The sequence below is a fragment of the Mastigoproctus giganteus genome, chromosome 3 (assembly GCF_048544385.1).
Source record: "Mastigoproctus giganteus isolate SK-2022 chromosome 3, ASM4854438v1, whole genome shotgun sequence".
NCBI classification, from domain to species: Eukaryota; Metazoa; Arthropoda; class Arachnida; order Uropygi; family Thelyphonidae; genus Mastigoproctus; species Mastigoproctus giganteus.
Genome location: NC_143577.1, coordinates 37,689,933 through 37,707,731, shown reverse-complemented (window position 1 = coordinate 37,707,731; position 17,799 = coordinate 37,689,933). Strand labels below are relative to the sequence as shown.

General features: G+C 37.5%; 1 protein-coding gene across 3 annotated transcripts in view; it reads right to left on the bottom strand.

Moving 5' to 3' along the window:
- LOC150087887 (GTPase-activating Rap/Ran-GAP domain-like protein 3) overlaps positions 1–17,799 on the bottom strand; it is a 459,270-nt gene that overhangs the window by 205,317 nt on the left and 236,154 nt on the right. The gene's annotated exons all lie outside the window — the stretch shown is intronic.

The following is a 17,799-nucleotide window of genomic DNA, read 5'->3' as shown; positions in this document are numbered from 1 at the left end:
TACGTTTATCTCAACGTTTCCATGGTTATTCGATTCACATAATCAGTCATTAGTTCTAAGTAGTGGTGGTTAAGAGAGAAACGACTGTCTATCTTAATGAAGCTAGGAAATATTCATCACGGTGGAGTCCACGCATGCACTGCGAAGCAGGTACAACTCATACACATGTTCGATAAGAAGGCATTCGTAGCCTCCAACTCAGACTACTCCAATACGGCGCAATAGTTTCGAGTAGCGTGCAGTGACGATCTGCCTTGTTCTCTGCGCGGAGAAGTTGTTCCCTAATATCTTGAGGTATAAACAAGTGGGAGAAACGAAGAGAGCAACCACTGGAGAAATCAGATGAACAGCTTAATATATGTGATATGATTACAACGTTGATTGGTCCAAATGTACTTATTTATTAAAAAAAAAAAAAAAGAAAGGGATAAAATTATTCCATCGTTCTATGTTTATTGTATTCCCTACTGTGAATCGGATCATGTTAATGAGCTCTTTGGAGTTCAAGCAGTAAACAGACATATTTTTATAGTTTCTGAGGGAAATTGTCTTTCGTCAGTGAATTTTTTTGCATTTTTGAAGCAAAATTGGAAATTGGTCTTCTTTCATTTGATTCCAAATCCTTATAAGTACCAATAAACCGGTAATTGCAATCTATTTAATCTGTAGTTGCAGAAATATGAGAATTTATTCGATTTTCGCAATTCAAACTCCAGTTCCGAATATACGAGCAAAATAAAATTCGGTAGTTACATAAAACAGTGCAAGAATCTCATAAAAATAATGGGAAAAAATAGCGTGATTATTTTTACATTATTTTCATGACACTTTGACCAAAAATCTTCTCTGTTTATAGCAAACACGCAGATTGAAACGATCGCAGCGCCCCCTTACAAAATATCGCTTTCCTAGCTAACAATTCAGAAATAATTTATGATTTATAATACTGTAATTGGTATTTCTAATTGGACTACTCTTAGTTTTCGTATAGTGCTTAAGAAAATTCCAATTTTTTTTTTAATATAGAACACGAATTATCTTATTTATTTAGAACTATTTATGTTATTTTCTGCTATTTATATTAAGATCAAATTGAATGTTTTTATGTGGAAAGTATGTTGTTAAAACGATCTATTTGTGTCGGTAGTTTAACCAAAAATAGTTTCGTCAGCTACATTAAACTCTTTGCTTCGTTGATACCATGCCATTTCTGTTGGATCCGAAATTAGTTGAAGATGAACTACCATTTGGTACAGACGACTAGGTTTTGTCTTGGCTTTATTCCAGTCTATAAGATCAAAGACATATTCTGGCGGTGTTCCAATCCACCAGATCGAAGTGGCAGACTTGTGCAATCAAAAAAATCTCAACTGAGTATAAGGCACTATTCCATATATAAAGAACGAGCGATAGTTCTGAGTAATATTTTAACATTTCACATATTAATTTAATGTTGAAATATTATCTGAAATCGGCTGTAATAAAATCTTGCTAAAGCAATCGAATTTTTCAATTTAAAACTGAACTATTCGAGTTTTCAAATAGGATGGGGAGAGATTTAATTTTTGAAGTAATTTTGTGGACGAGGGATTGCAATTTTGTGGTGATCTCTGACCATGGGAAGAAAGGAAGTCAAAAATCTCCAGAATTGTAATGTCGTATATTGGTGATTCTTAGAGATAAATTATAAACAAATAATGTCGAATAGAATACATACTCGTTGCTTGTTATCTGAAGGAATACACATATTTGCAAATTCTACAAAATATTGCGCTTTTAGTTATTAAAACAGAATACGGTGAAAGAGAACAGTTTTATAAATGCATTCAAGCATCTCTATAATTGAAAAACCACGTGAAAAATTCGCTGATCCTCTTTTTATTTAATTATATCAACACCTCCAGAAAGGATAATCATTCACTGACACAAATCAGTGATATTTTGTTTATAAAAAAAAATGGACATTTTTTTTGTTTATATGAGTATCAGTATGGTGATTGCACCCACGTTTTTACTTTCTTTCCAGAAACATTGTGTTGTACTTGTGAGAAGTCCCAAACCAAGTAAGAACAGACGAAATGCGAAACGCGCTTGTGTTTGGAACCACAAAAAAAAAAAACACCCAGTGGTTATACCTTAGTCTGACGTCAGCCGGGTCAGTCCCAGAGATATGATTATATTCCTTATACAGTAAAATTCAGTGACTATATGGGGTATGCCCATTAACCAGTGCCACGATGAATGTTCAAACCACAATATTTAAAAAAAAATGATTCTCCACCAAATGTAATATACACTGTGTTGACCAAAGTATCCGGCACCTGTGCGTTTCTGTAAAAATTGAATCATATTCGCGATCCACATATCAGGAATAAATATTAAAAGCAACTCCATTCACGCTGGAAAAAAAATGAACGAATTACAGTAGATAGCTTGAGGAGTTGAGCTTAGCGATCACCAATGAGGAATCACCATAAGATGCCATATTAGCAATCAATCTGTTCGTGCCATTGCAGCAAACTGTAACACCTTAGATCAACGTTAACTTACACAATCACCAAATAGAAACGTCATAGTGGTGCTACTACAGCGGGAAGTATTTGTTAGTGGAGAGACATTCCACTGATTGAGTCTCCCTGCTGATCAGAAGAGTAGTACGGAGACCCTGTACAAAACAAAACCAAACAAACATCACAGCGTCGATTTGCCTGCACTCTAGAACATTTGAAAGCTGTATTGTGGAGTGTGGAATCCCGCACACGGTTTTCTGATCTGATCTGATTGCTGTTTCGATCTGGCCAAAGAACGTTATTCACCAGAGTGTGTCCTTCGAGCTATGAAGTTTGGCGGAGGTGCTCTTACCGGATGGTGTTGTTTCTCGTGGTTCGGGCTTGGACCATTGGTACTCGCTCGTGGAAGCGACATTCTGGACAAGTTCATTTCATGCACTGCGGCAGCAGAATGAGGTGGGTCCTTTCTGTTCCAGCATGACAATGCACCTATATCAAGCGAAAGCTTTAATGATCTGCCCAGAACTCTGACTTTAACCCATTGAACACCTCTGTAATGGGACCGTCGACTTCTGGGCAGACGTTCACGTCTGCAATAAGTAGTTGAATTGAGCGCTGTGTTGAAGGAAAAATAGATCACCCATGCCTTCTTGTTATCAAAAGTGGGTTTGGAATCTCGTACCTAAGGTGTTACAGTATGCAATTAAAGCCAAAGTTGGGCAGACACTGTATTATATTGTGTCAAGAAAAGATTCTTTGAAACATGCAGGTGTCTGATTACCTTTGAAATATAGTGTAAAATATAATACAACGATGAGGGTTTAGATATTGGGGAAAGCCCATCAATCAGAACTATTCAGAAGTCCGACTTTTCCTAATAAACCATGACTGAACTGTGGAATATTCTGGAGAAAAAAAAAACAGTGCAATATTATACATGATGTAGATCTAATATAAATTTTTGTCCAAAATGTTTCTAACGGGGACTCTGGTACCCTGTTCTTTTTTACTTGTATAATATCGTTAGAAGGGCGTCCGCGCACACACACACACATTAATAACTTATCATAGCCAGTCGGACCCCATTGAACTTCATAACGTCCATCCTAAAAAGCCATTACTGAAGTATTGATCGTTGTGAAATATTTATGGTTACAAATATCTAATATAGAATCAAAGATGGGTACTCGAAAATACGGTAATACTCCTCTTTTTAAAATAAATTTGAGAAAGGACCAGAACAGCAATCCTTTTAACATCTTCTCCGCATTATACTGACATATTTCAGCAGCGGCATTCAGTTAAAAGTCAATACGGACTCAGCAGTCTGTTAAACTGAAAAAAAAAATGTTTGAGGTTGTTTATAAAAAGAACAGCAAATGCATTCTTACTACAGCACAAAGCCTTTTAACTTCGTTTAGAAATTCAAAAGTCTAATTTCCAATACAGGTCTTTTATCATGTTATTTTTATAAAATGCAGGGGCAGATTCAGAGTACAACCAGCTCTACACTTTTCTGGCTCCTAGAAAGCGTACAGATGCTTGAAACCCAGCAGAATATAATAGTTGTGTCCAGAGAGAAAACTTGGTTGAAGCAGGTGGAATTTTGCACCATCCAAATGGACGTTATTATAATAACAAAGACATAAATCCGATTTTCTGGTATGTAGAAATGATATTTGTATGGGGTGGTTCTTTTACTGTCAAAATAAATAAAAATATAAATAAATAAGTAAAATAGGATAGAAATTCTTTCAGATAAGGTCGAAGTAATATTATGCCAGATAAAAGAAACCAATGTTGCTTTATTTAAAGAACATTATAATAATAATCCAGCTTGGAGCAGACCCTTTCAATATTGTCTAAGATCAATGTATATACTTTGAATGTTTACATATCAGGCTTTTCCATGTAGATTAAGTCATTTTGATTGAGCGGCGGAAGAAAGAGGACACAGGAGGAGCAATCGTATTCGAAAAACTATCCTTGAAAGTTTGTTTTAAAACACGTATTGGACCTAGGTTTATTCGTGAAAAATCCCAGAAAAGAATTCATTTAATCAACAATTACCAAATATTTATACACGATGTTCCAAACGTTTTGGCAGGAATAATAAATATTTTGTCATTATAGATTCTCATCTCAATGATTCGACAGTTCGCCGAACCACTGGCTTTTGGGTTGAGGGACCATGATAAATGTGAAAAAAGTTATCATGACTAGTTACTCATTCCCATCCGAGGACTTACTATATTGTCTAATGTGATGTGCTGCCATTAAAGAAAGACATTATAAGATCGTCAATCCCACATCCACGGATTGCAGCAACCTTTGGGCAAATGGGAATGTTAGGGTCAGATCTGGCCAATAAGCTGTGACCATAGCATTCAATAGCCGAATTGACAGCAATGTTGAAGGAGTTAAGGACCGAAATAACGCCTTCTTGTTATCAAAAGCTGGGTTCGAATCTTCTGTCGGGGATGCACAGTGTTTGGGGAGGGACGGGAGGCCACCAGTGGTTTCCCACAACTGTCGGAGATACAGTGTGTAATTTAGGTACGATGGAAACGTCCGGATGCTCAGTTACTTTTGGTAACATAGTTTATGTGATAAAATGGCTTCTCCTCCGCCAGTTGATGTCATTAGCAGAGCGTTGATGGTAGTAATTAGCAGCTCCTTCGAAACCACTGATGCTACTCGAAGGGTCTAGGTCGTCGTAATTGACAAACAGTAATTGACAGAGCCGCATCACTGATTGTTCATAACAGAGGGATTATTAATGATAGCTATCTCAAAGCAGTTACTGCGCAGCCAATGTGAACACATGGAGTCACACAAATACGTCTAACAAGTTCCTTTACTTTCCTTACATATTCGCAAATGCTTGCCACGAAAGAACGATCAATATTTCTGAATTGCTGCTAATAAAAACTCGTGCCTGCATGTATACCCCGCACGAAAGTTCCGTTTTCTTAGTAATGAGTTTGGCATTGTCAACAATGCAATAAGAAAGAAGTTTCCAATAGAGAAATGGATGCAAAGAACACAGAGGAACCTTCCATTTATGCATTCTTACTGCTGCAACTTTAGACGAATGAAAAAACAAGTGAGAACATCATTACGGTAATATAACACTGCCTGCATTTGCGAGGTGGGGGAGGAGAATTGGATTTAGATAATATTTTCTTGATTGGAGAAGAATCCTCAAGGAATATTTCTCATTTTTTGAAGAAAAAGTGTCATTTCATAAGTTTTGTGCTGTGGAAACGAAATGGAAAAGGAAAGAAATATAGCTATAATTTAAACAGAACTGTTGGAAGAATCATGAGATATTCGTATATGAAAAATGATTTCCACAAGGTGGTTTCAGAACAGAGACGTCTCTGTAGAAAACTTAGGTCTGTAATTTCTGCTTTTGGAATCGAAGGCTTGCCTGCCACATGAAGTATATGGATCAATGTTACACTATGTTCGAAAAGTAACCAGAATTTTGCATATTTTAAAGAACCTTTTACTGATGCAGTTTGTGATAATACAAAGGCGGTATTTTAGTCCATTCCTCCTTTAATACAGCTGCCAGTTCAGCTACTCATTTCTGGAGTGTTGGTCTTGCCCGAAGCCAATGTTCTCTTTCATTATAAAAGTGTTTATTGAGGTTAAAGTCCTGAGCGCTGGACAGGCCAAAGAAGCATTCATCAGCCATAGGTTCAAACGACAGGTTGTACAGTATGACCTGGTTTATTGTGATGCTGAAACAGAAAAGGTCCGCCCCACACTGCTGTCACAGTGTAGGAATACCAGAATTGGCCAATATCAGGCTTCCTTGCACCACACGGCTAATAATAATAATAATAATAATAATAATAATAATAATAATAATAATAAGCAAGAAGTAACGACCATCCCGATCACCGTGTCAACCACCGGTATGGTGCCAAAGACCCTACATAGCAGCCTAGCAGCAATAGGTCTCCCAGAGAACACAAACAAGGAACTCCGGATAATCGCAATCCTGAACACCTGTAGGATAGTCAGAGAGTTCCTCGACCAACAGTACCACCAGACATAACAACAACCATCCTGTGTACTTGGTAGCAATACCCGTGACGGGTTTGAACCCCCCAATCAGGGAGAAATAATATAAGAGCAATAATAATAATAATAATAATATCACCTTTCCTCATTTCATTTACCTATTTCTTTCAGCTGTTTATCCAATCCTTCCTTAAATTTAGATAAACTTTCAACTTACAGATGGTCTTTTCAAAAGGTCCACTGACCATGCGTTTAAAAGATGAGACCTAAGAACCGGTTTCAGGACTAACTGGTCCCTCAACAGATGCAGGTGGTCTTTAATGACAACATACAAAAGTTGTTCGAGCTTCCATGAGGTTGAGAAATTATTTTTCAAAGTTGTAATATAGTTAAAGCGATCTGTTGAAAGGAGTGCAATACCAGGACAGCTCGTTACAAAGGCAAGTTTATTCCGCTGTGGAATCAAGACCATTGCTTTCTTCGTGCAGTTTAAATCTTGCTCGCAAAAACAGATGAAAGGACAGAATAATCATTACAAATGTAAATAAGTTCAATTCTTTGTGTTTAATATTCACTGACATGGGTTCCTTTAAAATTTGAAATATCCTGCACCTCTCTGAGGGTTTTATTTAATCAAAATCCAATAATTTTCTTATTTTTATGGAAAATTAGCACATCCTATTCGAAACATAAATACATTTTCAGAGAGTTAAAATGTTTTATTTTGAGAAGTAATGTCTATAGAATCATGATTCTGTGGTCTAAAGGTGTGGTCTGTTTTTCCCCGCATCTATCCTATAAACGCTTTCAAAAACATTCAGATATTATTCGTTATTTTTTTTTTCCAGACAAACTTTTATGGTTAGCGATAACACTCGCATTGTATTCCTCAAACATTTTTATGAGAGATGCTCATAAGGAGCAGTCATGCGGAAAACCAAACCATTTCAGAGCCCTGCCTACAAATGACCGTAGACAAAATTTAATGGGGTGATTCAATCATTTTATCACTGGTCAAGTTGTAGCTTTGATTTATACAAATGCATTACGCGAGTTATTTTTACACGTGTTGTTTTTATTGCATAATTTTAAAAGAAGGCAGCTATTTTTATGTGGGCGACAGCGCTAAACGAAAGTTATATTCTTATCCCCTCTGGTCACGTTCAACAGCACGCACATCATCAGAATTCCACTCCTTGCTTTTTGATATCAGCTTCCGTGATGTTCGACGCTATCCAACGTTGTTATACGACTTCGGTCACGAAAACATTGCCAACAAAAATGTTTAGTAGCAGTCCCTCAGAAATTGGCAGCTTTCCTGATATTCCAAAGTATTTAGATAACTTGAGAAAAATCCGTTTTTCATCAAGGATTCATTCAACCTAACCATTACATGTACGCAAAAGTAAATGCAATATTTTAATAAATTATTAAAAGCTATCATTAAGTTGCATTCGTATTAATAACCTTCAAAAAAAAATTCAAGAACATAAGAGATCTGATTTTCGTTTACAGTTCGTCACAGGAACCCCTTAATGACTCGTGGGAGGGGTCCTATCTCCCTCAGTCTGATATGGACTCACTACAGCCCAATTAAGTAGGCCTTTAAGAATTTCTACAGTCTCAAATGGGATTTGAACCAAAGCTTCTCCAAAGACCACTTTTATAACTTACTATTCTAATTTTGTGGTTATTTCCTTATATTACTCCTTCCTTATTCCTTAGATTTATTCATTTATAAGCATTTTTGCATGTGCGGCTATTTTCTTCATCTTGTCCGTCCGTCCGTACATACGTAATAACTCGATTCTCTGATTTATAATTGGCTCTTTTAGAAAGATTTATCCAGCCATCCAAATTTCATTAAACCCAGACAAACAGAAACCTGACAATTGTTATTTCTTTATGTAAATCCCATAAAGGTTATTAAAATACAAGGAGAGATAAGTAAACAGCATTACGAAAACGTTGGCATATGCTACAATTGCTTACTTTATGAAATCATGAAACATTTCACGCGCTGTTGATTATAAAGTCTTACAAAACGTAGAGTGAATATTACGTTGGTAGATATGATCATTGAAGCGAAACAATTATTTTTTTACATTATTGGTTAATTAATTAATTAAATAATTGTAAATTATCACAGAAAATGAACTCAGTTAATTTAAGAAATAAATATGGAAAGCTCCTGAAATGTAACGCATGCGTACATTGACTATAAATTCGCTTATAACAACCTTAGCAATATTTATCGGTGGTTGATGATAACAACTTGGCACGTGTATCATGGAAGATAGCTGGAACATTTTCCCCAAAGGCATCGCATCTTTTTCAGCATCCATTCCTTCCAAAAACAAAATGTGCAGAATATCTTTTTTTGTTGTTGTTTATTAGTGTTACAGAGCGCTTTATAAATGGAAAAGCTTCTTTTGATATCTAAGAACAAGAATAAAATGCTATTGAGTCTAAGACTAGTCATGTATATTTAATAGGCATCTGCCTGCAATTTAATTAGATTTTGGAAAGCAAATATTGAACAGATTTGTTTTCGCACAGGTAAAACAATATGAAACAGAAAAAAAATGCATTACTGAAAATATATTTTCACAGTAGCAAGAAAAAAATCGTTTTACCTGTTGCATTAAAAATACGCAACTGATGCAGCTTTTTATTGCAAGCAAATTCTTATTGCAAGCATGTATTTGCATGTAACATGTAGCGTGATTAACTGCAAACCACGCATGCGTGGAATTTTAGGTTTAATTGCAGTACTGCAATTTCCTTTTCGGGAATAAATTTTAATTATTTACTTTTGAATATCCGTAAGAAACAAACTTATTTTCAGGTTTAAAGAACAACGTATGTAAGTCATAAAAAAAGCCATTGCAGAAACTATATGATCATATCTTTGAAGTCATAAAAAAATGGAACCCTTACATAATGAAAACAAGCTTGATAACAATAAAGAAAATCAAATTGATTTCCTATTCCTTGATATTTTTAATGCATTTGGTTCGGTTCACATCGATCTTTTTCTCTTCTAGCTTGTATCATATGATCTATGTCCCTTTATCGGATTTGCTTGATTATCTGTAATAATTAAATATGCTTCATCAATTTGGTTTACTTTTTCACAAGGTGCTCCTCAAGGCTCACCCTTAGGTCCACTTTTATTTATTGTTTATATTAATTATCTGTCAGCTGTATTTCAGTCTGCTAACATATTGAGCGGAAACTTAATGCAGATGGTCTTAAACTTTGAAAAATTATCCAATCTATCTTCAACTGACAGTGATCTCCAATCCTGTCCTGATTCCCTCTCACTCAGCCTCAAAAAAACTTGTTTCTAAACCGATTAAATTCAAGGACTTAGGTATCTCATTCCGATTTGATTTTCATCCCTCTTGCCATATGGATCATACAATATCTCAGATTTCAAACCTTATCGATTTAATTAAGCGTTCTCCCTCACTTTTAAGAGTGACAAAGTTATGATTCTTCTCTATAAGCAGATTATACTTCGTATTTTTGATTATTTTGATATTATTTGGTCTCCACACCAAAAATACCTTTCTTATAGCATGCGCCAAAAAAGGTTAACTGATATTTTCAATTGATTCATCACTCTGAAATGCTATATGGGAAAAGCATTGCACCAACATGCTTGTCAAGTCGAGCCCCGAACGCCATTTAAATCATTAAATTTGTAGAATCGCTCTGCAAATACCAGAGATTCTTCATCTAGACAATTCTCCAACAAAATCCCAATTCGAATATTTATGTATTATTCATGAGAGGAAGGGGTGGAGCTCTATTCTTTGGTCGTCACTAAGAGGATTTAAAACTTGTCGAAAAATTCCGAAGAATGCGAAGATGGTAACAGAATACAAATTCCAAAGAGACACATCATACTGCATAAAATATAGATCAAAGTTTAAATGAGGTCAGTACATATAATCTCGTCATCCTATTTGTTAGGAATATTGAATGATATTTGTTTGGAAAAATAAGTGTAAGAATTTTGTAGATAACTTTTGTAAATTTTGTAGAGGTCTAACAAAAGATTCATGCCACTGAAACCATAAAACCTGAAGGTAGCCAAGTGGATATCATTTTTGATTACTTTTGTTTGAAAATAATCCAATTTATGGAGAAAATGGGGAAGGCAGTACACTCAATGATAGGGTAAAAGAAAAAAGGATATTGGTAACTCAGGACGATCTTCCACCCCCAACAAAGAAGATTGAGAAGGATAAAAAATCGTTAATAATACAAACTAGCCTTATTATGTTATATTTATTTTACAGAATTCGAAGGCTTAAAGTTTTTCATTTTCATAACTGAAAAACGAAATCTTCAGAATACTTTGGATTATTGATCCTTCTTGAAAGACTTTTGATCAGTTCATCATAACAACATAACCAGATTTCAGCTAATTGATACATATTGATACTTAATACCATTAATATCATTAACCAGCTGGTTAATGCATAACTCCTTCAGTGCATCCGCCATCGAAATATCGAAGTGTACCACATTGGCCTCGCCTTGATCCACCATTCCATCTTGTCCTTTCTTTAGGATTCAGATCTTCCCAGAACACTGACCCTGTAAAGGCCAGGCCTGGAACTCCGTTTCATCAAATTCAGATGCTAACAGTGGTTATCAACGTCCTCCTCCAAACCTGGTTGGATTATGGCCCGGGTTCGAATCTCATCAATGGCGCAGGAACTTTTATGGGCTTATTTCACTCCGTGGCTGATTTAGTCAGTCTCAGGCGTGGATAGCAAAGCATCCAGCAAACAGGCAATCAAACAGAGAAACCACACAATTTATGGACGTAATACATAGATAAATTAGTTTTCCGGTGCCCGGAATATGACATTTTAAGCACAGGTGCTTACAAGTCTGCTTCATGAGGAGAAACTTTATCGTACCCAAAGTTCTATGAAAACAAAACGTATGCAACTTCCTATCGGATGGAGTTATAGCACCTTCGAATTTCCATCTTTGCACAATCGACAATCACTCCTCTTTAGAATTTGAAAGTACCTTACCACACAACTAGACGCTGCTGTTATTTCTGGATATTCCAGGGTCTTATTGGAAAGAAGGTCATTTTGGAAAGAAGGTATTCAAATAATTTGGAAAGGAAAGTGTATAATTTAATGGATTCTTTATTTCTCGTTATAATACTTTATCGATTTCTCATTCTTGTAATATTTTTGTTCATATATTTAGTACTTTGCATTTCAATAAGTTTTTATGTGATTAATCTGAAATGAGCTTCCGTGGCATCATCAAGTGAATTTTAGGATCCCGATGTGTTCTCTCTATCTATAATTCAGTCCGTTTTTGTATGCCTCTAAACGGAATGACTTTTCCACTGATAAGCAATTGAAAATGTGCTTTTTATGTATGAATCTGCAAGAGGCGCCTCTCTTTACTGAAAAGCAATCTTATCAAATTTTATCGCCATACCAAAACTCATCAAGATAGAATTGCGTCCATCTAGATTGTGTTGCTATAGTTACCAGTTTCTAAGGTAATAAAATAATGTGATTTATTTCGATCTAATTATTTATTCTGAAGATAATGAACCATTTCTTCAACGTAGTTTTATTTCGGAAATAGGGCTGATAATTATTTTTTTTAAAAATGAACTTATTTCTTTATCTGTTGGCTAAAAGGGGTCTCCATTGAAAACCGAACAATTTCTGTTGGTACGAATATATTTTAATAACGCTGACTTTTTTTTTTACACGATGTTCATTCTCTAATATTTCATGGTTATAATCGCGTGGCCACCCAAGATTAGTGCTAGCCACCAAGTGATAATGTTTCTTAAATTAAAAGTGGACAAAAACGAACATGAAAGGTGTATATTGATAAGAACGTTCAAATTTCGCTGCCATTGTTTTAGTATTGATATAGGAGATACTTCGTGGTTTCTACGTAGCTTTGTAGCAGTGTAATCAGTATTAGAAGATCATAAAATAATATTTATAACACTACATACGTGTTTTAATAAATTAACTTTATCATGTACGATATTAATATTCGTAGAGATTTTAGTGTCGGTGAATTTGCGTACATATACTATCGCAAATAGGTTGCTCGAGAGTTCGAATAACTTAGGTTGGCGACAATAGGTAAATTTATTATCTATTATAACCATTATAACGAAATAATGCCTCAGAGCTGCAAAGAAAAAGGCTCAAGGTAGTGGGAGTGGGAGTGCTGTGGCTCGGGGGAGACTGAGGAGAAGGCTGTCCTCTGAATCACAGCCTTATGAAATATACTACTTGTTTGATGTTTGCAGAGCCATCAGGAACGGGACATGATATTGCCAAGGAATGTCTTTGTTTGTGCTCAATGTAAAGAATGTGAAGATATAAGACGCTAACTTGGCATTGTTATCGGACTTTATGAGAGCTTGAAGAACAGGGTTGATGCCCTTGAAGGATTTAAATTAGGGCCCATCAATCTCTCAGCTGCCCTCATCAACTCCAGAACTTGCGCTTTATTATCCAGCAACACAACGTCAACCTCCAAATTGAGATGATCCCACAGGAGTTGGTGGTGACTGTATTGTCAGGGAAATATATTGCGCAAAAGGGATAGGTAGAATAGGACCGGGGTATGCCTACCAGGAGCAAACGTTGATGACGTTATAGAGTAGATATAATCTTTTAAGGGCACAAAAGTTGATATTGTTGTACACGTTGGCACTAATCACATGAAGAGTAGGAGATCTGTGGACTTACTTAACACGTTGAGATCAATGTTGAAAAAAAAAAAAAAAAAAATCGCGAGTTACGATTAAATTTGAAAGTGTCTGCAATTCTGCCCAGACACGAAATGAGGGAGTATATGATGAGTGCGTTGTCAATCAATTTGGCCTTGGAAAGATTGTGCAAGGCTCATGGCTAGAATTTTTCTCAGAGTGGTCTGTGCTTGTTAACAGGCGAGATTGCTTCTACGGGGATGGGGTACACTTAAATATAAATGGTGCAAGAATATTTGCTGATGATATTGAGGCAGTGTTAGGTAGTGATTAGAGACAGAGGTGAAAGTAATTCTTGCACTTCTTATATGCCGACCGGACTAGCCAGGTGGGTAAAGTGCCTGCCTGGCAACCCAAAGGTCGCGGGTTCGAATCCCGCCTCGGGCTTGGATCAGAGTACAAAATGCAAAAACTTTGGGAGGTGCATTATGGCCACAGAAGCCGATGCACAACAACTAATACAAAAAAAAAAAAAACCTTCTTATATCGGAACGAACAGTGGCATGGAAAGCAAAGTGCCAGGGATGTCAAGGATTGTTGGAAGTCGTCATGGAACAAGGGGTTGCGTTAGGGTTACTAACGGTAAGAACAAGTGCATGTAAGAACAAGTGCGGTAAGAACCAATGCGAGGGCGCCTTTGTAGCCAGGTGGGCAGGAGCAGCAGTGCGTAGCACACGCTTCTTGATTAGACCGGGGTTCGAGCCCATCACCACCAAATACGGAGGATGCGGAAAGGTAACGGAATGACGCGGTGGTCTTAATTGCAAATGCTCCTAAAAATCAAAATAATAACAACCAATGCGAGGAGTTTATTAAATAAGTTTGATGAATTGGAAGTGCTGGTCAAGACATCAAATGCGGACATTTTTGAGATGTCAGACACAGATATAAGGAATGTAAAATATGAATTTGGGGAGTACAATGTGTACAAAAACTATAGACAGACAGAAAGGGAGAAGTGGATATACTTTTAATAAAGAAACATATAAAATATATAGCAGTGCATCCAGCTGACATTGGTGACCAGTGCAATTTTGAGTCAATTTGGCGTGACATAAGCACTGGGAAAGAAAAAATGAGACTACGAGTGTGTTATAAGCCTAATGACTCTGATGAGTACAATGAACAACTGCAAAGAGAAATCGAGTGAACCAGTAAATCAGATGTCATATAATGAATGATTTTAAATTTCCATATACTGATTGGTCACTCGTACACAAGTTAAACTTTTGTGAATTTATTGGACAATTGTTTTCTACAGCAGCATGTTCGAGACGCAACCAAAGGGAGTAGTGATATTATTTTTCTGATTATTAGCAGTGATTATTCATGCATTAAGAATCTGCAGCCAAAAGATTCACTAGGTGGCAGAGATCACAGTGTATTGATGTGGGATTCGCTTAAAAATGTAACTCCCATTAGGGATAAAGAGTAAGGGTTTTTGCTTTCGCAAAGGTGACTACAGTGGTCTCAGACAGTTTTTAAATTCTATACAGTGGAACCAACTGATGATGTTACCAACAGCAAATTCTAAATGAGCATGTATTCAAGGGATTAATCTAGTAATAATTAATTACTAGCTTTTCATACCAATTAAGAAATATTGTTCAAGGTCTAAATGGATGTCAGATGAACTAATGAGACTCGTGGCAAAGAAGAAAAATTTAGGGATCATTATAAATTATCAAGAGAAACAGAAACCTTTGGCAAAGGATGCAAGCAAAGACGAATATCAGACTTATTTAAGTATGTAAACTGTAGAAGGAAGGGGATGAAACCGATTGGTCCACTTGATATCAATGGTTCGACTGCTGATGATCCCTCTCAGGTAGCTGACAAACTGAATGAGTATTTTGCATCTACATTCACACACGAGGAATTCTGTAGTAAATTGGAAGCCAGAAGTTTATCAAACTCAAACAGGAAGTCAAATGATTTTGCAATAACTGAAGGAAAGTCGAAGAGAAATTGTTGAAGTTAAATATAAAAAATGCACCTGGGTGGATACGATCCATCCAGCTACACTGGCGTGCAAAACTTAAGGACCAGCACTATTTCTAAAGGTTACAAAACCACAAAATCAAACGAAACAGACTGTGGCGATTTACATAACTGTGGCCGTTCAGTAGAAAGCTGGTGTACATGCAAAAATTTGAATCGTGATGAGAGGGCTCACATAAACGGATAAAAGCAGCAGTTCAACAGTTATGTGCAAATTACCGAATAGTGAGCGGGATTGTTACAGACGTTCGATTGGTTTCATTCAGTGCTACAGACAACGAAATGGCCAGTTGACAACATCTGGATGACTTTACCCGGGTTCAAATAACTGTAAAGCTCGAGGAAGGTGCGAGGAGCGTGGCTGCAGAGTTCGGTATCGCCCGTAGAATCGTCTCACGTGCGTGGTCGGCCTTCAGAACGACAGGTACAGCTGTTCAAAGGACCAGTGGCGGTAGTCCAGAAAAACAACGCCCAATGATGACCGCTATATACTCCTATAGAGAAATTGTTGAAGTTAAACATAAAAAATGCACCTGGGTGGATAGGATCTATTCACCCAGGCCAAGAGAGACAGACACCAGACAGAGGGATCCATTGGACACCAGCTGCACAAGAGCACAGGATGCAGGAAATCGCGGTTTACTGTGGCCAGGCGACTCCATAAAGGTGGACGTTTGCCCGACGACCAGTACGCTGTGTCCCTTTAACACTTGCCCATCGGAGACACCGTTTACAGTATTGCATCGAACACAAAGACTGGACAGGAGCGCAATGGGGGTATAGGTATAGGTATATTTGGGTCTAACGGCTCCTGGGATTTCTCCCATCTCCGCATATGTACACTGTATCGGACAAGCCAGGGATTTAAAAGCATATGGGTCATGTGGTATTTAGCATGTTGTGCCCTTGTTCATCCGGCCTGTTAGCGCAATGGGGGTAAGGTACTCTTTACTGATGACAGTAGATTCAGTCTCAGCAGCGATTCTGGCCGTCAGCTAATCTTGCGAGTGATGTCGCAAACAACGCTGAAAGGGATCGATATGGCGGTCGAGGGTTTCGCGTCTGGGAAGGCGTTATCTTGGATGGACGTACACAACTCCAGATACTGGAAGGCGGTATTGTAACGGGTGTACGCTACTGTACTGAGGTAATCCTTCCCCATGTGCGTCTGTTCCGAGGTGCCATCGGCCCCGAGTTAGTGTTTATGGATGATGATGCCACACCTCATCGCACTGTAGCTTGATATGCATTTTGAAAGTGAGGACATTGTTCGTATGGATTGGCCTGCCCATTCAATCGGTCTAAATCCCATCGAACACATATGGAACGCTCTGGGGAGACGCATAGCGGCATGTCCACACCCATTAGAAAATTTTCACCAGATGAAGATGGCTCTGACAGAGGAATGGACGATTTTACTGCAAGAACTTATCAACAGCATTGTTCTAAGTACGAACAGGCGGTGCGAAGCCTGCATCGACATTAGGGGTGGCCATATATCCTACTGAGGACCACGGCTTCCCTTTATTCATCTTTGGCAGTGATGCATCTGTATCATGGCAACCAGTGCTATGTTGCCATTTTTGAATAAAGTCCCTCTGTACCGTTTTATTTCCGTTGTCGTGTCGGTGTTGTTTCCTTCATCATTTCTGTACCTCACGTGGTTCCTTCGGTATGCTTTTCCCATATTCAGGTCACTCCGATGAGAAGCTACAGGTGAAAACCTGACTGATTCTTAAGTTTTGCACACCAGTGCATATTACGGAAGACAACAAAGAAAGTAAGCAGACCCATAGCCATGAATACAAGAGCATTCTTGGATTCAGGAGTGGTCGCCACAAACTGGAGAAGTGCGAATATATCCCCAATTCACAAAGGGGAATCGAAAGGTGACGCGAGTAATTACAGACCTGTTAATTTAACTTCTGTTCCGAGGAAAATAATGGGGTTATTATCTTCCTCGGAAGAAAAGTATTGCAGTATCATATTTTGTTTTCAGGTAAACCCCAAATACGAAAGATATTAGAACCTATAGTACTTAGCACCGTGCTTGGGTTGGAGGTTGAGAAAATAAAAGAAGATATTTGTTGACATTGGACTTGAACATCTGTAGATTGTAATTTTCAGGAAAAACGTATGAAGGAAGGTTGTTCCAGAAAACGGCAGTTGAATGAATAAACGAGGAAGATGAAAAGTTGGTTCTGTGCGTTTGAAGTTGGACAGTAAATGGATGTTGGCTGGTGGCGGCACGTGTTCGGACTGTTTTGAAAGAGAGAGCGGGAATTATAGAAGCCAATTCAGAAGAACAGTGCCCATGGAAGTATCTGTAGAAGAGGCATGCAGCAGAAACAGTGCGTCTATGAGACAACGAGTGCAGAGACTGTGTTAGAGATGAGTCATTAATTAACCTAACTGCCCTCTTCTGAATGGAATCAAGAAGCCTGACAGAGGTTTTGGGGGCAC